The 22,682-nt window shown below is 41.3% G+C and overlaps 1 protein-coding gene across 1 annotated transcript in view; it reads right to left on the minus strand.

The window, feature by feature from the left end:
- CLIC6 (chloride intracellular channel 6) overlaps nt 1–22,682 on the minus strand; it is a 51,830-nt gene that overhangs the window by 27,004 nt on the left and 2,144 nt on the right. The window lies entirely within an intron of this gene.

Here is a 22,682-nt window from a genome sequence, read left to right on the forward strand (position 1 = left end):
TGTAATCAAAAATAAAGTGAGCACTGTACACTTTATATTCTGTGCTGTAATTGAAATCAGTATTTTTGAAAATATAGAAAAACATCCACAAATATTTAAATTGTCATTCTGTTTAATCGTGATTCAAACTGATTAACTCTGATTATTTTTTAAAAATCTAGTTAATGTGTTTTGCTTTGATTGCTTGAGTTAACTGCAATTCACATCCCTAGTTTAACCAAAAATGGTTTGGTCTTTTGGAGAATACCTTTTTCCCTCCCTGTTTTCAAATATTTCATAATAGGTTTCACATAAGGAGGAACACCAGGCAGCACAACTTCCCTTCACTGAAGAGCAGAGGGGCCCTTCCCCTTCCACTTTCTCCCTTTAGGATGGGGGAGTTTAGTTCTCTCCCCTTCCACTAGCAGTGGCTGATGAAATGAGGCTGCAGGACATAGAAGAATCTGAAATTGGAGCAGGAAGAGCTGGTGCCTGGTTGGGGAGTTCCACCAGGAGGTGGAGCAGAACTATCACCTGATGGGAGAAGAATTATTGTCCAAGTTGGGAGTGCCCTAGGTGGATATGTTCCCCTCCTTCTTAGCTCACACATTGATTGCAACTTTTCTGGAAGCGCTTTGTTTTGAACCCCAACTGTTAAACAACTTTTTATGTAATCTTCCTTTCTGATACCAAAGTGACAAATTGTTTTCATATAGGCTTCTATAAATGCTTCCACATTTTCTCCAGGTCTTAGCACCCTTTGGTAAAAGTATGACCATCCATGTGTTACATTCCTTTTGAAAAGAAATTCTCTTCAAACATCTTAACAGTTATTCTTATCTCCTCATCACTACCAAAGGTAAATGACTAATTGATGGTCTTCTGCTTCATGTGTTGCATAAGGGCACATCTTCACTAGCAATATTTGTGGTTTGTGTAGTCGCGGCAGAGCGCTGGGAGAGAGCTCTCCAAGCACTCTCAGAAAACCCACCTCCATGGGGGGAGTGGCTCCCAGCACTGGTGCACTGTCTACACTGGCACTTCATAGTGTGAAACTTGCAGTGACCGGGGAGGGGGGTTCAGACTCCTCCTAAGCGACAAAGCTGCAGTGTTGTAAAGTGCAAGTGTAGACAAGCCCTAAGCTAACAGGATGACCAATACTTTGCTGCTCTCTGTATTTAATCTTCATTGTGGTTCTGGTGAAGCATCCCTTTTATTAGCCAGTCTGGCTTCTCACCATAAGTCTTTTGAAAGGCTGAAAGTATTTCCTAGTCCTTACTTAAGCTGGTTCAAAGTGAATTGATTTCTGACAGTGTTGCTTTTTCTGTGATTCTTTATTTTTGTAATGTAACTTTGTCCTAATTCTGAGCAAGGATTTTTATTAGAATAAGAAAAACAGTATTATCCCTAAAGATACACTGTTGCTACACTGTACAGTTTCTGCTTAGAATCTTTCCCAGCCCCTTCCTGCCTAGCTTCCTACTACAGTGAGAAAGAAACACTACTGATAATATCAGAGAGAGAAACAATTCAATCACAATCTCTGCTATTACTCCTGGCACAAAAATTCTCTCCTTGTTCTGGTAAGAGTCCTATATGAGCTTGAGTTATATAGGACTTCAGTAACTCAGACATAGGTTAGGGGTTTGTTACAGGAGTGGGTGGGTAAGATTCTGTGGCCTGCATTGTGCAGGAGGTCAGACTAGATGATCATAATGGTCCCTATCGACCTTAAAGTCTGAGTCTATGAGATTTTTACAGTAACTGGTAACTTATACTACCATCTGTCTAAAAATATATATATATTCCTCATATCAACAATAATTTTATCTAGAATTTTGTTCTCCAGTATAAATTATTGTAACAGACACTGAAAAATGTGAAATCTAGTTAGTCCTGACTTTACAAAACCTTATAAATATTTGTAGATGTTTATACAGTACTATTTATGAAGGTAGTGATAGAACTGTACCATTCCAAAATGCAAAATTTACCATATTCCTACAGTTCTATATATGAAAATGTAGCTAGAAATCATTTTGGTTCACTTGGTTGCAAATATAATGCATATTAGTAGCATGTAATACATTGTGATGATCAGAAAGGCATCATAGGCTTGTCATCTGTGTAATATCATGGTCAGACTAAAGCTTTTTGTGAGGCAGAGGCAAACAATATACTTTTTTCTGTACGTAAAACATGTTCATTTGGGGACTTAGGGCATAAGTGCTCTGCAAATTTTGCCAAATTGTTTTCATGCCACCTAGTGGTTTTATAATGAACATCTTTACTTCCTTGAATGCAGTATTGCTGTAGCAGTGTGAGTCCTAGGCTGTTAGAGCGACAAGGTGGGTGAGGTAATATATTTTATTGGAGCAACTTCTGTTGGTGAGAGACAAGCTTTTGAGCTACACAGAGTTCTTCCTCAGGTCACCCATCTTGTTATCTTTACTTCCATTCATATGATACCCAGTACAATGGTAACCTTCAATATTAACACATCGTAACAGGTTTTATCTGTCATTTGAGAGCAAAGTCCTAATGCAGATTCTTTCCCTTTTTTATTAAATTTCCTCAAGAAAACCTTAGATGTTGCCTTGAATTCCATATATAAGAGCTAATACTGATATTAATTTGTAGACATTTTAAATTCTTCATAAAACTTTTGAGCTAAAGCAGTCTAAAAACATCCTGCTGTAGGTTAAAAATATTTTGTTAAAATAGCTAGGAGTAAAATTATTTGGGCTTTTTAGCTATCAAAAATTATTTTAAACAAGCATATATCTTCATCTACTTGATTAACATCAACCTTGTTTAATACAGATGTGTGCAGCTTCTATTTATCTAATGGATTACAAAATGTAAAATATGACTGGCAGTTCATGTAACATTTGCACAGAGATTGTGCATTGTGGTCTGCTAGTGTGGACCTCTGACTCGTGCACTGACTCTGCATGGGCACAGGGATCCACACTAGCAGATTCAAAGGCAGGATAGAGGCATTGCTATGGATTGGATTGACATTTAGGGAAAAGAAGGCATAGAATAAGAATAAACAAACAAAAACAAACTACGCCATCAACTATTTTTGTTCCTGTATAATGTTGAAAGGGAGTATGAAAGACTTTGCCGGTGGAGTTGTTAAATGGCTCAGGGAATGTATACTGTTACCTCTCACAACTTAGTTGAAGGGACAAGGGTGTTGAATTTAACTTTAACAAGATAGCCCGTGTCCCAAATGTTAACTAGCACCTGATGTTAAACAGGTGTTAACAAAACAAAATTATTAACTGTCTGACTAAAAATCTCTCCCCCCTCTAACTGCTGTCATTATTGACACTTGTAATGTGGACATTTCATTAGCTGTCCAGTCATCCAGGCTAGTCAGAATCAAAATTTCTAACATAAAAAAAGGCAGAAAAAAAGAACTTTTGACAGAAAATCTTCCAGTTTCCCTTTACAGAAGGTCACAAGCTCACTTTCTTCCTTTATAGGGTCACTTTTAAAGACCTTGCTCACTGTTAAAGAGGGAACTCTTCTTTTACCGTCACTGAATCCAATGCAATAAGAAGCAAATCTTGCCAAACTGGGTGGGGGCGAGTGCAGAGGAAAGAGAAATCTTTAAGCCTAGAATAAGCACAAGTAATATCAACCAAATTTTTTGTTATACTCACTAGGATATATGGATTTGTAATGAAAATATTTCTATAACCATTCATGATTATAGTGTTGCTAGCATGGTATAATTCCAATTAAGTTATTAAGAAGCCTTCATTACTATTTCTTCTCTAGAAATAAGAGGTCTACAGGTGCTCCTATTTACTGAAATGGAAGCTGGATTGGGACCATCATTTACTTTTGATGTTAAATATTTACCATCTACCCAGTGGGTCTACAAACAGGCTATCCTATTCTAATCTGGCTTACATAAAGCAAACCAATAAATGATTACTCCGTGAAATACAAAGACAAGACAGTGTAAGTAAAACTAAAAAATGAATAATAGTACATAACTCATCTATTTACTATTAAAACATTTGCTGCTCTCAAATATACACCTCCCACACCATTACAAACAGAGATTTTCCCAGAGAAACAAGAAAAATGAAACATAAACAAATAAATTGTGTACATAGTAACCTTGCGGCCAATACTGTTCTCAATGATGCCAGGGGAGTTTTACCAATGTCTTTAATCACATCAGGGGCCCTAAATATTGGGGCCCTAAATACTGTCATACAAATAGGATATTTTCATCTAAAATTGTGGCTTATAGCAGGGCTGTGAAAATAACTGCAGGCAGCTTTTAAAAGATTTAATCCTGCAATAGAATCAGATTATTTTAAAAGTTGAAAAGGAATGTGATTTACTAAATTATTTTTAAATTATTACATGTTGGTAGTCCTACATTGTGTGAGTAATGATACCATGCTAGCTATGGTACCTAAGACAAGAGGTGTGTGACCTATCTGTCAGCTGTGGCTGAGTATTGTTTTGGGTGTGGAGGAAGAGACCACACAGAAACTGAGAACAGGCAAAAGCAGAGGAGAGGTGCACGAAAGCCAAGCAGGAGCCTGTAAGCACAGTGACTGGAAAAAGCTAGGGAGAGTGATTGGGGGTCTGGTGTTGGCTAAGACTTGGGGGCTGTAAATGAAGGAAACTGATCCTTTTGTTCTTGATTCCTTCTACATTCAGATACCAGGACTTTAATTTTTTTTAAATAAACAAGATTGCATCAAAGAAATACCAGGCTTCAACAATTTCTGCTTCTGGCTGGAACATCCTCAGGGCCCCCAACTTTAACTGGATGCTCAGCTCAAAAAGGGTCACTGTTGTGACATACTATGTACTGAACATGCAGAACTTGCATTGGAATCATGTTGGGTCCTACGGTAATTCAAGAAGAAGCCCCCAGTGCATCATGATGAGAGGTCAAACTAATTTAAAGTAGGTACCTCCTACTTCTGGTAGCTGAAATCCAACATTGTATGTGATACAAAAGTAATCAGTATGCAGTCATCTCCTGCTTTTCTGACCGAGAAATAATTAATTAGTAACTTATTTATAGAAGTATCAGAGGGGTAGCTGTGTTAGTCTGGATCTGTAAAAGCAGCAAAGAGTCCTGTGGCACCTTATAGACTAACATTCGTATTGGAGCATGAGCTTTCGTGGGTGAATACCTACTTCATACATACATGTTAGCCTGTAAGGTGCCACAGGACTCTTTGCTGCTTTTATTTATTTAAGTAACTTAAGCTCAGATCAGCCCTGGGAGATCTATCTGCAGAGGGCTCCCGTTACATGCAGATTTCTCTTGCGCTACATTGCGGAAAAGGGGCAATCAGCTGCCTCTGACAACGTTAGCCCTTCTCATGAACCTATAGGGTCAAGATTCATTTTGGAAATGAGTCCATCTCCATCATTCTTAAAGAGATGACTCAAAAAAGGTCATGCAGCCTAGCTCTAAAGTACATTTTAGGCGGTCTCCCTCCTTTTAATGGCAGTCCACGGGTAGCAACAACCAGAAGAAACTAGGCAGAACACCTCCAGTGAAGCCAGTCTCCCAGAGAGTCGTGGGGAGAATGGGAGTGCAAGAGCCAGCATGAAAGCATTTCCCATTCTGCCAGGGGAAGAAGAGCCAACTTGTGAGAAATTCCATGCTCTGCAAAGATTTCCTCCCCTAAGTCTTGTTGCTGGGAATTGTTCTGTTGTCCTGAGATTGTAAACTGTTCAGTGTGTTTTCTATGGTCTGGTAGGTGCTGAGCAAACTGTAATAGTAAGGTAATCAGTTACTGATTACCTCTTGGATCTAGTAATCAGAAGCTTGTAACATTACTCTCTTTCTCAAAGCAGCTTTAACAATCCTGTCTACAAATAAAGTATTTTTCTCCCATTAGTAATTTACATAAATTATTTTATGAACAACTCCTGAATTAAACAATTCTGATTGCTGTTACAAAGATGATTTTATGACTATATTTAGAAAATCTGCAAGAAATGTGTGTGGAATATTTAACGGAATAACCTTATATTAATTTGCCAGTAAGTTAATAAAGACTGAAGACCAAGTACACCTCAGTGCTGATTAAACAAATATTGCCAAATATGCCAGTACAGTTTAATTACAAAAAGACTTTGTACATCATGGTAATGGTGCTTGTTGTAGGTCCTGTCATAAATCAGCATTTCTTTTAAAGACTGTTTTCAACATAGTTCACAATGGATTCCATAAGTGTTTAAGCACAGTGGTTAAGACTTCTTCAAAGCAGTGTAGTTGAAAGAATGGCTAAATCACCACAGATGATTTTAAATCAAGACTGGATTTATTAAAAAGATGTGTTCTAGTTCCAACAGGAATTATTTTCGGGAAGTTCTATGGTCTGTGTTAGACAGGAAATCATACTAGATAATCATAATGGTTCCTTCTGGCCTTGGCCTTTATGAATCATTCAAAACAGAAGCCATTTCATTTTAGTGGAAAATGTGGCTAAATTTCTAAACAGCTTAAAATGCAATCCGCTTTGTAGACTGCTGGGAGATCCGGGTACGTCTACACTACAGGATTATTCTGATTTTACATAAACTGGTTTTGTAAAACAGATTGTATAAAGTCGAGTGCATGCGCCCACACAAAGAACAATAATTTGGTGGCGTGCATCCATGTACCGAGGCTAACGTCAATTTCTGGAGCGTTGCACTGGGGGTAGCTATCCCGTAGCTATCCCATAGTTCCCACAGTCTCCCACACCCATTGGAATTCTGGGTTGAGATCCCAGTGCCTGATGGTGCAAAAACAGTGTCGCGGGTGATTCTGGGTAAATGTCGTCACTCATTCCTTCCTCCGTGAAAGCAACGGCAGACAATCATTTCGCGCCCTTTTTCCCTGGATTGCCCTGGCAGACGCCATAGCATGGCAACCATGGAGCCCGTTTTGCCTTTTGTCACTGTCACTATAAGTGTACTGGATGCCGCTGACAGAGGCTGTACTGCAGCGCTACACGGCAGCATTCATTTGCCTTTGCAAGACAGCAGAGATGGTTACCAGTCGTTCTGTACCGTCTGCTGTGCCATTGTAAATTGGCGATGAGATGACAGTTATCAGTAGTTCTGTACCGTTCTGCTGTCATGGGTGCTCCTGGCTGACCTTCGCTGAGGTTGGCAGGGGGCGCAAAGACAAAAATGGGAAAGATCCCAGGGGTCATTCCCTCCTTTATGTTGTATCTAAAAATAGAGTCAGTCCTGCCTAGAATATGGGGCAAGTGTACTAGAGAACCAGTGTACCAGAGAGCACAGCTGCTCCGTGTCAGATCCCACAGAAATGAGCTGCATGCTATTCTAGGGGGTGCCCCTGCAATAACCCCAACCGTTGTTTCCCTCCTCCCCCAAACCTTCTGGGCTACAGTTGCAGGGTCCCCCCATTTGTGTGATGAAGTAATAAAGAATAAGAAACACTGACTTTTTAGTGAGATAAAATGAGGGGGAGGCAGCCTCCAGCTGCGATGATAGTCCAGGCAGGACATTAAACGGTGGGGGGGAGAGGAGTCCAGCATCCTGCTGCTATGATAGTCCAGGCAGTGCAGAATCTTTTCTTTAGATATGAAAGGGGGGGGCTGACGGAGTTCAGCCCCCAATTGCTATGATGAGGACAGTTACCAGCTGTTCTGTACCATCTGCCGGGAATAACCGGGAGTCATTCCTATTTTTACCCAGGCGCCCCCGGCCAACCTCACCTGAGGACAGCCAGGAGCACTCATGGGATGATGACGAGGATGGCTACCAGTCCTACTGCACTGTACCATCTGCCACCAGGGAACGGAGGGGAGAGGATGATGCTGTTCAGTGCCCCAGCACCGCGTCTACCAGCAGCATGCAGTAGACATACGGTGACATTGAAAAAAGTCAAGAAACGATTTTTTTCCCTTTTCTTTCATGGGGGGGGGGGAGAGGGGGAGTAAATTGACGAGATATACCCCGAACCACCCTGGACAATGTGTTTGACCGTACAGGCATTGGGAGCTCAGCCAAGAACGCAAATACTTTTCGGAGACTGCGGGGACTGTGGGATAGCTGGAGTCCTCAGTCCCCCCTCCCTTCCTCCATGAACGTCCATTTGATTCTTTGGCTTTCCATTATGCTTGTCACATAGCACTGTGTTGTGGACTCTGTATCATAGCCTGGAGATTTTTTTCAAATGCTTTGGCATTTCGTCTTCTGTTAACGGAGCTCTGATAGAACAGATTTGTCTCCCCATACAGCGATCAGCTCCAGTATCTCCCGTACGGTCCATGCTGGAGCTCTTTTTGGATTTGGGACTGCATCGCCACCCGTGCTGATCAGAGCTCCACACTGGGCAAACAGGAAATGAAATTCAAAAGTTCGCGGGGATTTTCCTGTCTACCTGGCCAGTGCATCCGAGTTCAGATTACTTTCCAGAGCGGTCACAGAGGCCAATACCATCGATTTGCGGCCACACTAACCCTAATCCGATATGGTAATACCGATTTCAGCGTTACTCCTCTCGTCGGGGAGGAGTACAGAAACCGGTTTAAAAAGCCCTTTATATCGATATAAAGGGCCTCGTTGTGTGGATGGGTGCAGCATTAAATCGGTTTAATGCTGCTAAAATCGGTATAAACGCGTAGTGTAGACCAGGCCTCATTCGTAGAGGCAGGTTTAACATAAGAGTGGTGGCAGCAGCAAAACATTCTCCCTAGCTTGGTAAGCATTGCTTCCCCACTGCTCCTCTTTTAGCTGCTGAGATGGGAGTCCCTCTTGTTTCAAGCTACTTTTAACCAATGCAGAAATAAGCCTACTGGAAAAGAAAGTTGTTCTTTTTAAGAACCACACTATGTTGTTTTGTTTAACTCTTCTCTTCAACTGGCTGTATTCTTAGATTTCAAAACCTGCAGAAATATAGGCAAAGACAGCCAAAAAAACCTGAATGCTCTGAATCTGCATGTAGCTAACAATCTGTAGTTTTGTGAACACTTTGAAATGCTGTACCCATTTGCAGATCACTGAATTAAAGGGTCTGGTACTTTTACTCCACATAGTTCAAAACCTGAATACCTCCTTCACTGTGAATGCTGGTGAGAGACACAGTTTTGTCTGTTTGAGTTAAACTGACTATAAACCAGGTCACAAGTACACAAGCAACAAACCAAATGCTATTAGCTATTTATCCTGTTACAAGAATTATGGTTTAAATACCTCAATGCTATTTCTAATCCGTATTTAATAACATGGAAAAATACCAGCTGAACATTTTAAATCAAGACAAGAAACTTATATCCTTGTTAAATTCTTACAGGGAATTATTGCAACAAAAGAGCATTATATTCTGGAACACATTATAGGTCTGGGAAAAACAGACTAACTGATATTTTAATGACACATCCTGTTTAACATTTTAACGTGATATTTAACATGTTGTATAGCCACATTTTAATCTACAAGCAAAACTACATCTATAAAATATCTATAATTTGCCTTGTAAGAAGGAAAAAAAAAGGATTTAATAAGCTGCAGAGTGGAAAAAAGCTGGAGGGGGTGGTGAGGTGGACAAGAAAGCAATCTTGCAATGATAATCCTAATTCCTACACTTGGGCCAAATAGGGAAGATGAAAGAAGAAGCTGGCAGTGTGCTGCCTTTTTTTTTTTAAATTGTGTGGAGGGTTTTTGATCTGAGTAAAAAATAAATGAGACATTCATGCAGAATGTTACAAATAAAGAACCCTGTTGGCTTCAGTGGGACCTGGCTCAGAACCTCCCACAAATCACTGTTCATATCTGGGTACATTACCTAGTGAAATATTGGTAATGAAAAATACCAGCCCAAGAAGCAAAATGGTAATGCGGATCTGGTGGAAGTGATCTTTTTTTCCTCTCCTTCCCACTGGAGGCTCCCAGTACTGAGTATCTTTTCTCCCTTCTTCTCTCCCCCCACCCCCAAAATACTTTATCTGTGGGAATCAATTACTGCTAATTTTTTTAAGTAAAAACACGTTCTAGAAATCCTGCTACAGACTAACCAACCCCAAGTGTTCAAAAATCAGGATTCAAGCCCTGAAACATTGTAAGATTGGTTTTAAAAATGGTCTGGGTTTGTTTTCAATCCCCACTCCCCGCAACTAATTTTTGGGGGAGGGTGTATTTGCCTGTTGTTTTTTAAACTTTCAGGTGCATTCAACACACACTTTAAAACTTTTGTATACAACCATAAGGGCTAGGAGCCTTATTTATTTAATGAAATCTCAGATTCTCATGTACTGCTCCACTCCAGGGGCTGGAGCTTCAAGGAAAAAACTAGATATTGCAGAACTTGGAAACACTGCAAGCCCTTCACACCTTCCGTCTACAACATTGTATACAGTAGCCTGCAGTCTTGCTGGTGTGAAACCAAATTGTATTACAACTTGGTTTGGGGTTAAAAGTGTTTTGAAAATAATTCTGGACATGATTATATGTCTTAATGTGAACAGGGCCTAAAGTAAAGAAAGTAGCAGGCTTCTTTTTATTTTATTTTAGCATTTCTGAGAAACTACGTTCCATGTTGATGATGTAAATTTAAGATATTCTATTCTGCTGTTTGTTGAACTCATTAAATAATCATTACAGTCCTGTTCCACTCTGGTCCCAGATGAAAAATGTAGTATTGTTATATTCTAAAATTTCAGTTTATGAATGGAAACAGAACTAGAGAGGGAAACATCATGACCACAGCAGCTTCAGTCTGCCAGTGCAATAGTACCCTTCCCGAAGAACAGGAAAAGAAAATAAGTAACCTCCAGTCATTAAGCTAATGATACAAAACTGATGTGTCTCTAAGGTTTCGTAAAAGGAGAACTGGAGGGGCAAAACTCCTTCCTGTATGATCTGAGCAACAATTTCCTTCCCACACCTGCTACAGTTCACCTAATACATAGCCTGACAGCTGATCCTTCCATGGAAAAGGGTGCTTATTTCTGAGTAAGGCCCTCTCCATGGAACCTTGGGCTTCCTCCTGCTTCACACATATAACTGCATATTGTGTCACATGATGTCAATGAGCATCAAAAGCCTCAAACTATTCATTCCTATAAAATGCTATATAAATTTAAATGTATTATCATGAGCAGATTTTAAACAACTAATTAAAATGACATGCACTGTGTAAAGCATCAACATTTTGTTTACAAAACTAGAGAAACTTAGTTTGGAAAACTAAAAAAAAGTTTGCTTAAATGCTAAAAATTTTGAAATTACTGAAATCAATTGGTATGTAATTATTCAACTTCTTCAGTCTTTTATCAGTAAATAAACATATCAAATGGAAATACAAACAACTCCTTATCACATCATGACATTTTGCTATCAGTTAGCAGCGCAAAAAAAAAACCATATAACCTTCATATGCCATTTAACTATGTTCCTTACAAGAACCTGTGTTCTAACCAAGGGATATGTGATTTTTTTCTTCAGAAAAAAAATGGCATTAGAGACCAGCTGGGCTTACATTTTTATTTTAGTCCAAGGAATCAAAATATGCAGAAAACTATGTGAAATACTAACAGTGATAGAAAGTCAGTAAGGTCCAGAATCCTCAAAGATATTTAGGCTCCTAACTCCCATTGATTTGAACATCTAAATACTTTTGGGGATCAAGACCTAAATCTCTACTTCTTTTAGTTCCCCCATCTGTAAAATGGGGATAACAATATTTGCTTGTATTAAGATTGAACTCTTTGGAGTGGGGACTGTCTCTTGGAGTGCACAGTACAATAAGGCCCTGATCTCAGATGGACTTCTCAGTTCTACTGTCATATTAATAATCATTGCAAGGCTGCATACCCTCTGCATGTCCTCACAATCTCTAGAAAACATTTTTTTTAAACTTTCAAAAATAGGGCTCTGTGTGTATGAGTCCATGAGACAGAATTGTAAAAACAAAAATCATAGAACCATAAAAAAAATGCAGCACAGCCACTGTGCATGCTATGACTGTGAGTAATGCCACACCCACCATGTGTGTGAGACACCTATAAAACAAGATAATGTTGTGTGAGATCCTGTAGTAACCATAAAGCTACTTAACTTTCTCCCCAGTAATAGAATAGTGATGCTGTACATCTGAAGGCCAGAAGGAGTTGTGTGCACTGGTTTTTTTTTTCTACACAAATAAAAAGTGGCTCCTCTCCTCCCTGCCCTAAACTACAGAAACATACAAAATTAAACAACGAGCAGAATGCAAAGCTCTGAGCACATCAATACAGCTGTTTTCTGCAGCCACAGGACATTAAGTACAGCTGCAGTTACCCAGATGGATTTACAAAACCAAGGCTAGCCCCCGCCAAACTCAGGGCATTGGCAGCAATGAGATAAGGAAAACTCTTTTCTTTGCCTTTGGGAGTTTTGTCTGTAAACAGTGTAAAATCAGACCCATAGTGAGGTCAATAGATGTTCTTACCTGGGAAAAGAATGCTCACGAGGAACAAAGGTTGCAGGATTGAGCCCTTAGAGACTTCATCCTGCATTCCTTGAACATTTAAAACTACCACAAGTATCAATTACAAGGAACATAGAATTAGGCCCTAGACTCTGACTCTGTTCATCAAAATGTTTAAGGCCCATGTGACTTAAGCATATGCTTAAAGTAAACCACACACTAATTTGATAAGTGAAAGTAATAAATGTTTAAGAACATAGTTGTGAGGACATAAAATGTTTGGTTTGATTTTTAATATTTTCTGACTTAAATAATTCTAGACCAAGTCATTTGCAGTGACATTACAGAGGATAGGTACAGGAGAATGATAGAGTATTGTGTGCATAAACCATTCTTGGGGCCTTTACAGACTTCAACCAAATAAACAAAATTTATATATCTTATAATTTGCAATCCTCAAATTACAGGACAAAAAGGGAACTCAAGATGTTTGGAGGGATTTTGGGGAAAAGAAAAATTCAACCCAGTGGTGGGTTCAGTTTTACATATGTGACCACATTATGATGCTGCTATAATTTTGTGGTTGCTTCTTTTAATCTGTCTATTTTTGAAGTAGGGTTTGGGTTGTATGTTGTCAGAATTGGCATTAGTATACCTAAACAAAGCACTAAATTGCTACAAAATGTCTAAGCATGTCTTCAAGATCAAACTTGCAAAAAGAGTTATTTCAGTGCATAGCTTTTAAAGCTATTTTTCAGTGAACAGGTTCAGGGAGTAAATGTATCTGTATAATTTTAAGTTCTAAAACAGCTACGAATTACCCAGAAAAAGGGAGGGAGGGGGAACAGTGAGAGCAATTGTAACCATAAGTAAAGTTGAACCTCTCCCCATACTTTTAGAACTAATAAACTGTTTTTTTTTTGTTTTGTTTTGTTTTGCTGCCATTGAAACAAAGGCTTTCGTAGAATATCAGGGTTGGAAGGGACCTCAGGAGGTCATCTAGTCCAACCCCCTGCTCAAAGCAGGACCAATTCCCAACTAAATCATCCCAGCCAGGGCTTTGTCAAGCCTGCCCTTAATAACCTTTAAGGAAGGAGATTCCACCACCTCCCTAGGTAACCCATTCCAGTGCTTCACCACCCTCCTAGTGAAAAAGTTTTTCCTAATATCCAACCTAAACCTCCCCACTGCAACTTGAGACCATTACTGCTTGTTCTGTCATCAGGTACCACTGAGAACAGTCTAGATCATCTTTGGAACCCCCTTTCAGGTAGTTGAAAGTAGCTATCAAATCCCCCCTCACTCTTCTCTTCTGCAGACTAAATAATCTCAGTTCAGTTTCATATCTCCTTAAAATGTGTAACTTTACATTGGTCCTTTTCTCTAAAAGTGTACCACTTTAATAAACTAAAAAAGACCTCTAAATAGTCAGCTCTATAAGAATCTGCAACCAGTGCACAGAGTATACACAATAACCTGAAGAGTTATGAAAAGAATTCATAATGCCGCTCCTCTTAAGCTGTATTATGGCATCCTAAATTGCCACACTCCATCCAGCAGAATAGCTAAAAAAAGGCAAATGCTTGTGGGAAGTTGGCCAGTTTCCTGTTTTGTGAGTCTTGGGAACAAAACAGAATCCCTGGCTAATGTGTGTTTAACTACTGCACACAATTGTCTCTGCAAACTTAGCACTTGAAAATATATACAAGATTTGAAACTGTAATACAAATATTTTATAAATGGCTACTTTACAGGAATTGCCCTGGTTGTGATGGATAGCAGCAGGTGGCCAGTTTGAATGAAAGCATGGTTTAGTTTTGTTCTGGTTTCATTAAAACAAACTAGTTGATGGATAGTTGCCCTTTCCTCACCCATTCCCTGATGTAAGGTTGAGCTGTGCTTGTGCTCTGCCTGGGGCAATGACTCTCTTTTAGGCTACTTCTTTTTTAAGTTGGACTGCCTGCTATGATATGGAATAGGTGGTGTGACTGGAAGACTCTATAACTAAGACTATGTTTTAGTCATGGGTATTTTTAGTAAAAGTCATGGAGAGGTAACAGGCAGCAAACAAAAATTCACAGCTCGTGACCTGTCCATGACTTTTACTAAAAATACCTGTGACTAAAATTTGAGCCAAGGGCCGCAGGTGCTCTACGGGTGGTGGCCCAGGACACCAATGGTGCTGGGGAGGGTGGGTAGAGGAGGTGTTGGTGAGGCTGGCAGGTCTCCCTATGCAGCTCTGCATCCCTGAAGCTCCTAGGCAGCAGAGGAGCACAGGCTGCCGGGAACAACAGTCAATGTGACCTGTGGGGGCAGGGCCTGCAGGCACAGGCAGCGTATGGCATGGAGCCTGCCCCTCCGCTGCCTAGGAGATGCAGAGCCATGCCAGTGGAAGCCCTCCACCCCAAGGTAAGCACCACCCCCCGCACCCTCTGAGACCCCTCCCACACACCCATACTGCTCTTGCTAGGCCAGGGGCTGCCCAGCTGGGGAAGCCCCTGAGCCAGCACCAGCTGCTGTGGAAGTCACGGAGGTCACAGAATCCATGACTTCCATGACAGGCTCGCAGCCTTACCTATAATCAACGTTGCGGTAGTGCTGGGAAAATATAAGAAAGCAAACTGACAGAGGAAAGGAACACACAAGAGTCTAACTGCGCTTAGCAGCACCAGGAAGAAAGGAAGTACAGAACCAACCCCCCACCCCAGCCTAGAGCCCCCTCCTGCACCCTAAACCCCTCATCCCTGGCCCCACCCACAGCCAGAGCCCTCAACCCCCAGCCTGGAGCCCCCTCCTACACCCCAAACCCCTCAGCCCCACACGCACCCCAGAGCTTGCAGCCCCAGCTGGAGCCCTCACCCCCTCCCACAGTCTGAACGCCATAGCCCCAGCCCAGAGCCCCCTCCAGCACCTCAAACCCCTCATTCCCACCCCCAGACCACAGCCTGCACCCCCAGACCAGAGTCCATACCCCCTCCCACCCCCCAACCCCCTGCCCCAGCCTGGTGAAAGCGAGTGAGTATAGGGAAGAGCAAGTGATGGAGGGGGGATGGAGTGAGTGCGACCTCGGGCGTGGATTCGGGGCAGAGTGTTTGGTTTAGTGTGATTAGAAAGCTGGCACCCCTACTCTCACACCCTAACTCCCTCACATACCCCACCCGCACCTCAAACTCCTTCCTGGAGCCTGCACCCCAAAACCCCTCCTGCACCCCAAGCCCCTGCCCCAGCCCTGAGCCCCCTCCTATACCCCAAACTTCTCAGCCCCACCCCAGAGCCCATACTCAGAACTTGTACCCTTCCCATATCCAAGCTCCTTGGCCCCAGCCCAGAGCCTCCTCCCGCATCCTGAACTCTTCATTTCTGGCCCCACTTCAGAGCTGGAGCTAGAGCCCTCACCCCAACCCTGCCGCAGTGCAGTGAAAGTGAGTGAGGGTGGGGAAGAGTGAGCGACGGAGGGCTGGAGTGAGTGGGGGCGTGGAGCCTCAGAGAAGAGACAGGAAAGGGATGGGGCAAGGGTGTTAGGTTTTGTGCAGTTAGAAAGTTGGCAACCCTATTAGGGAGGAGGTTGAAGAAAAGAAGCAGGGACCTTTCTACTGTTGTCTAAACCTAATCAAATGTTCCTCTACTCACTCCACTCCAAATTCTGGTCCCCCAAATAACAGTGTGTCTATATTATAAAGATTAACAGTGATTTTTTTTATTATTATTATTATTACTTTTTTTACATATTTTTGTTTGGGTACCGGAAGTGATTTTTCACCCAGGGACAAGCAAAAATCCAAATCCGATATATAAATCTTTCCTCTATGACTTTTTCCTGGAAATCTACATGTCAAACATCAGATACAGAGTGAAGTACATCAGATGGGAATACAGGCTGGTTTTTTTTTCCAATGGAATTTGAGCACCTAATTCCTAGGGACTCCTTTGAAAATCACAGCCAGAGTACGTAAAGCTATCAAGCCCAAATAATTTACTTTTAGAATAGTCTTTTTTCCCCCTTAATACATAATCTAGACCACAGTTCTACATCTGGATCCTATAAACATTTCATGGAAAGTAAAGGTTCCTCCTCTTCTGTATTATGAAGCACGCATCAGGTGTGATATCTGTAAGCATGGTGCAGCAGCTGGTTTTTGTCTAGTGTTTCTTTCAGTGGCCAAAATCTCTCTGCCTTGTTTACTTTCTTGTGTATCTGAATTTCTGATAATTCAGCAAATCTCTAAGAATATAGGGCCAGATCCTGAGAATCAGCTATTTGGTGCACAACACATCTCAGGAAGGGTACAATGAAGGCTGGAAATCAATGGAGTTATCTCAGATTACACAAATGTAACTGAGATCAAAAAGATTGATTGGAAGGATGAATGAAATGAATCACCCTGTGAATAAGAGACCAAAAAGGTCACAAAGATTGGATGAAGTCTGTTATTTTAATCTTAGCCTTTTGAAGAGCTCTTAAGATACACCATTTATTGTTAACCCAGAATCTGAGCAAGAACTCTTTTAACATCGGATTAATTTGATGGAAGATCTCATACTGAAATGAGTAGCCCAGGTGTTTAATTTCTGCACTTACAGCAAAATTACTAGACCCTCTGATCTTCAGAATCACTGAAATTCGTAGCTAAAACTATGAGGTTTAATTCTGATCTTATCTGAAATATCTTAAAGGTGACCTGCAAATATGTTTTTAAATGAACCAGGTACAGAATTATGTCCTGAATATCCTAAATAGTAAAGTTAGAAGCAGTATTCAAGTCCTAGGCAATTTTAAACTTACCAGAGAAGATTTGCAAAGGCACATATGGTGGCTAGATGCCCACATTCCACAGAAAGTCAATGGGAGTTAAGTGCATCATTGCCATTTGTGCCTTTGAAAATCTCCTTCACCTTTCTTTATGATTGTTTTATGGCCGCTGAAGTCACAGATCCCTGGTTGCCATGAGTGATATCCCAGTATACCTGAGGATGGTGACAGTATAGCGACCAAGGACTCCAGCTGAAGCCTGAAGGTTCCCTAGAACAAAGTAGGTGGTGGTTTTTACTACACTGGGCAGGTTGACAACTTCATTTTTAAATATGATGAGGTGTCATTTTGGGAGATGATGGTGCTGGTAATTCAGAAAAATAGGTAACAATGGTAACTTTTTAATCTTTTATGTGAAGATTTGCTTCAAACTAATGTTTTCAGGTCTGCAACAGACTTCCTGTATATCCCTGGGCAAGTCACTCAGGGACAGATTTTTAAAGCTATTTAGGCACTTAAAGATGCAGATAGTTGCCTAGTGGGTATTAGATACTTAGACACTTTAGAAAATCCTATTATGCACCTAAATAGCTTGAAAAATCTGGTCCTTAAGACCTGGCCACAAAATTGTCTATCTGGTCTATCCCAGGACAAAGTGGAGCTAAGCATGATGTCAGATTAGTGGAGGCTTTTTACAGAAATCCAATTTTCAGGCAGGAACAAAAGTCCTTGTTTCAGTCTTAAATTAACATCACAAATCTATTTGTTTGTAATGTTTAGGCTTAGAGAGCCAAACTGTTCTCATTTGCACTAGTACAAAGCTAGAATCACAAGGAGTTCTCCTGGATTTACAGTGCAGCTAGGAGCAGAATCTGGCCTGGGATATTGCACTGGTTCACACTCTCACTAGTTGTTGTTGCCTTCAGTTTTCAGCAGAGAAGAGTTGAAACAATTTAGATTAATTTCATGCTTCCTTAACACCATAACACTTTTGCCACAGTGCCAAAATAATTTCTGGCTTGATCCTGCAAGTTTACAATCTAAATATAAGACATGAGACAACAGCTGGGGGGAGCACAAGGTAACAATGAAACAATAGTGATCAAGATGACGGGCAGCAGTCTCAGCCTAACGGTTAGCGAATTTTCTGCAGGCATCAGAAGAGAGGAAAGTTTTAAAGAGGAATTTGAGAGAGGGCAATGAAGTGGCTATATTTACAGAGTGCTCTTATTATACATAACAGGCAATAAAGTTTGCTGGAAAAAAAAATTTTAAATGGTAGAAAAGAGGTGGAGGGCAACAGCCCAACAGTACAGAAGAGATGACAGGCTGGCATAATGGTATTACTGCGAGCAGCAGTGGGCTGGAGACATGTGCACTGGGAAGCGCTGGGTTTGGCTCTTTTCGGGGGGATCATTTCATGCTTGAAATAAAACACTTGGATTCAATTTGCTTGCCTTCTCACTTTTTAACTCTTTAGTTTTGGCAATAAGCATACACTAATTGGGGGAATACCATGTCAGACTCTGCTGCATCATCACTCTGGGACCATCCCTGACTACGCTCTATATGGGCTGATGCACTCACTCAGTGCTCATTTTTGGTATCCACTCTACCTCTGTTTAAACACTTACTGTAACTTAGTACAGTCTAAACCAGAGGTAGGCAACCTATGGCATAAATGCTGAAGGCGATACGCGAGCTGATCTTCAGTGGCACTCACACTGCCCAGGCTCTGGGGGTTCTGCATTTTAATTTAATTTTAAATGAAGCTTCTTAAACATTTTAAAAACCTTATTTACTTTACATATAATAATAGTTTAGTTATAAATTATAGACTTATAGAAAGATCTTCTAAAAACGTTAAAATGTATTACCGGCACGCAAAACCTTAAATTAGAGTGCATAAATGAAGACTCGGCACACTACTTCTGAAAGGTTGCCGACCCCTGGCCTAAACATTATACCTGTGTTTTTTAAATATCTTGAGCCCACTCTGAGCCACAGTGGGGACCGACCTTCTCTATCCCATCCTTTCCCAGTGGGCAGAAGGGAGTACAGAGAGACAGTGCAGCTACTCATAGCAGCAGGGAGAAAAAGGCATGATTCCTTCCAGCAGTAGAAAAGACAGGGCCTCCCTGTCCTCTCAAATGTTGTGAATGGGGAGACGCTGGACTCCGAATACAGTGCTGCTCTAGGATGCCAGCCTCAGAGGCGGAGAAACAAGAGACCAGTCTTAGCTAATACATTTAGTCCTTTACCAAGTAGGTGTATAGTAAAATGTTCAGGTGTGATTATGTCCTGCCAGTGAAGTCATTAGAATGATGAATGCATTATTTTCAAAGCATTCTTAAATTACTAATGTTAAATCAGTCATGAAAATGTTCCTCCTTCCTTTTAGAAGTTCACAAATATTTCAGTTAACTATGCTTAGGCATTATTTTTAGATTATAATGGCACAATTCACATTCTTATCCTTATTATGTCCTGCTCTCCAATTCTGATCCCTCAGATATTCTATAAGGACTGGAATCATGCTCCAGGTGTGGTTTGCCTTTGCAAAGTGACTTTATGAAAGTGACGACATGGGATTCTGCATTTATGTCTCAGTGATAATCCATATCAAATACTATCAGTTTTTGACACACAAAGAGATGATGTTGTTTTCTGATTGCCAGCCCTTCAATCTCTGCTTGGGATTTGAAAATCAGACAGGGCTCTTTCTGCAAGACAGAAATTGTCCTCATTTATACTGGTGAAACTTCTGCCACATTATGACTTTAGTTACACCTGTGCAATCCTGCTCCATTTATTGATGGATCTATGATCATGATACAAAACAAAGAGGAGGTTGCATAAGTGGCCCTACAATTGGTAGTTAACAGTTCACTCAATCTATGAGCCAGAAAAGAATGGAGTTCTCTCTGCCAGATCTGAGTTGGCCCTGCAGGGCTCACAGTAGTAAAAATGTAACTGTCATTAAAAAAAGCACACCCGATTGAACACGCACAGGGTGCAGATCTACTGAGTAAGAAGGTAACATTTTTGCATAGTCACTTTTCAGAGTAAAATTGTACTATACAACTTCTGCTGTATAGATTTCTACTTTGTCCCAGAAATATTAATTTCAACTCTAGCCACCGCATTCAGCTAATGGAGATCAATATGCTCGAGCAAAGTTTACAGTAACTTTATATCGCAATCAAACTTGTATTTTAAGAAAAAGCTATGGGGGGAGAGAGAGCAAGGGGACATAAAAATAGAGAACATTTCTCTTTCCAGTATAGCAATATACAGTGATTTCGATATTAAAGACTCAATAGCACTTGTAAAAATAGGGTTTTTTCCCCTGTGTTTGTTTGGTATAGAGCTAGCTTTATGTATGCAGTCCTACGCTTCAAGAAAGGGGGAGAAATCAAGGCATAAATTGCTTGGTTTCCGGATTCATTGCCAAACAGCAGGGGGTGATCAAACTGAGTTTTTTCTTCTCACTTCATTCCTGTGCTGGTGGATGAGACCAGGTCAACCCATGAATGAGTTGCACATTCTGCATTGGAAATATGACTTCCAGTAGTGTAAAACCCAAAGTGGCCCCTTGTTTTCTTTGTTTATAAGGCTGGCCCCGCCTCAGTCAACTTGTTCCATGCTGCTCATTGTTGTGCCGGCTAAATTTGATTGTTGCCAGGGCTGGTGCAATCATTTAGGCGACCTAGGTGGTCACCTCAGGCGCTGGCATTTGGGGTGCGCCATTTTCTTCAGCAGAGACTGGAGCGGCCGGATCTTCGGCCGCCCTGGTCACTGCTGACATTTAGATGGAGGGAGCTGGGGCAGGGAAGCGCAGGGAGGACCGCCTGCAGCAAGTAAGGGGGGGCAGCATGCCGGGGAACTCCTCACCCCAGCTCACCCCGGCCCCGCCTCCTCCCCAAGCACCCCGTGGCCACTTCACTTCTCCCGCCTCCCAGGCTTGCAGCGCCAATCAGCTTAGGTGCCGCAAGCCTGGAAGGCGGGAGAAGTGAAGCAGCCACGGTGTGCTCGGGGTGCTTGTGCTCATGGGAGGAGCAGGGGTGAGCTGGGGCGAGGGGGGTGCCTCAGGGCGGAAGGTGGGGGGTGGGGAGCTGCCACAAGGGGGGCGTCTCAAGGCGGAGCTGCTGCGGGGGGGGGCGTCTCAGGGCAGGGGCGCAAGGTTTAAGTTTCGCCTAGGGCACGAAACATACTTGCACTGCCCCTGGTTGTTGCCCTCCAACCCAGTTGTGGACTTGGTTTTGATGGTGCTGACCTAAGGGTCCACTCATGCTGATCTGACTTCAGGATCAAGGCTATACTTTGTAGAACTGAGCAAATAGGCAGAAATTAATTTCAGAACATTACATAAATGTTAGTTTTTTATTTTGCCTGATTTTTTTCTAAATTAGATTTCACCTGCTTGAATTATAGGTATTTTGAATGTATGTAAATTGTGTATCTTTAACTGACATACTAACACATTACACAGCAGCATGAGGCTGTTTGTTTTCCAAAAAAAAGTCTGAATCTAGAATTGCCATATTTGTCTACATTTATTATTTGAAATTAATTTCAATTATCAGTATCTGTCAAGTACTTCCTGATCTTTTTAGCATAAAACATGCTGTATAAATGTGACATCATATTATCAATGCTCTTTAAAAGGAATTTTCTATTTTCTTCCAAATAAGTTCCTATAATATCACTTGTTATGTATTTTTCTCTAAGGCTAACTGTGGTGCATCTTCTATCTCCTCCTACTTTGGAGATTTTAAACTCTCCAGGGACCTTTAACAAGTATCTCTCTACTTCACAAAAAGTTGTGAGAATGAATTATCACATTCGTATTTCATGTGCTCAGACACTATGCTGATTAGCACCACAGAGAAGCCCATGAACAATCCAGAGTGACACCTAGATTCTCATACACTTTTCATTTAAACATGTAGAGATATCTAGATCAAAAGAGTAAAACATGTCAAAATAGTTGTGGGTGAAAGTCCTTTGGGAAATTGCCTTACTGACAGTTTTGCACCTTCCCTTTTCTTGCTGGTGTTATTAATTATTGTAACTATCAGAACGACAAAACCACGATTTGCAGCATAACAGAGAGAAATGTCTATGTTTAACCAAGAAGGACTGAAAAGTCAAAGGAGATTAATCTCGGGAGTAAATAATAACCAAATCATTTAAACAAAACTGGATTTGCGTCTGGCAGATTTAAAGGACACTAATAACAGCAAATGCACAACCAAAGGTTCTCTCCCTTACAGCTGCGCTCTGTAACGAATATGGGGGGAGGGGGAACTAGATGGAGCTCCCTCAAACTACTCCACGTTATTGTAACGCTGAGCTGCACAGGGTCACTTCTTTTGGTAAAACTCTACATACATGCTTGGGCAGAGGAGTAACTCCATTCATTCTCTTTGCCGTGTTTTAGGGACCCAGACTAACACGCCTACCCCTCTGATACATTCCTTTAGGCGGTGTCACAGGGGGCGACCGCTTTATCTAGCTCTCCCCCAA

This window comes from Gopherus evgoodei, chromosome 1 (genome assembly GCF_007399415.2).
Source record: "Gopherus evgoodei ecotype Sinaloan lineage chromosome 1, rGopEvg1_v1.p, whole genome shotgun sequence".
Taxonomy (NCBI): domain Eukaryota; kingdom Metazoa; phylum Chordata; order Testudines; family Testudinidae; genus Gopherus; species Gopherus evgoodei.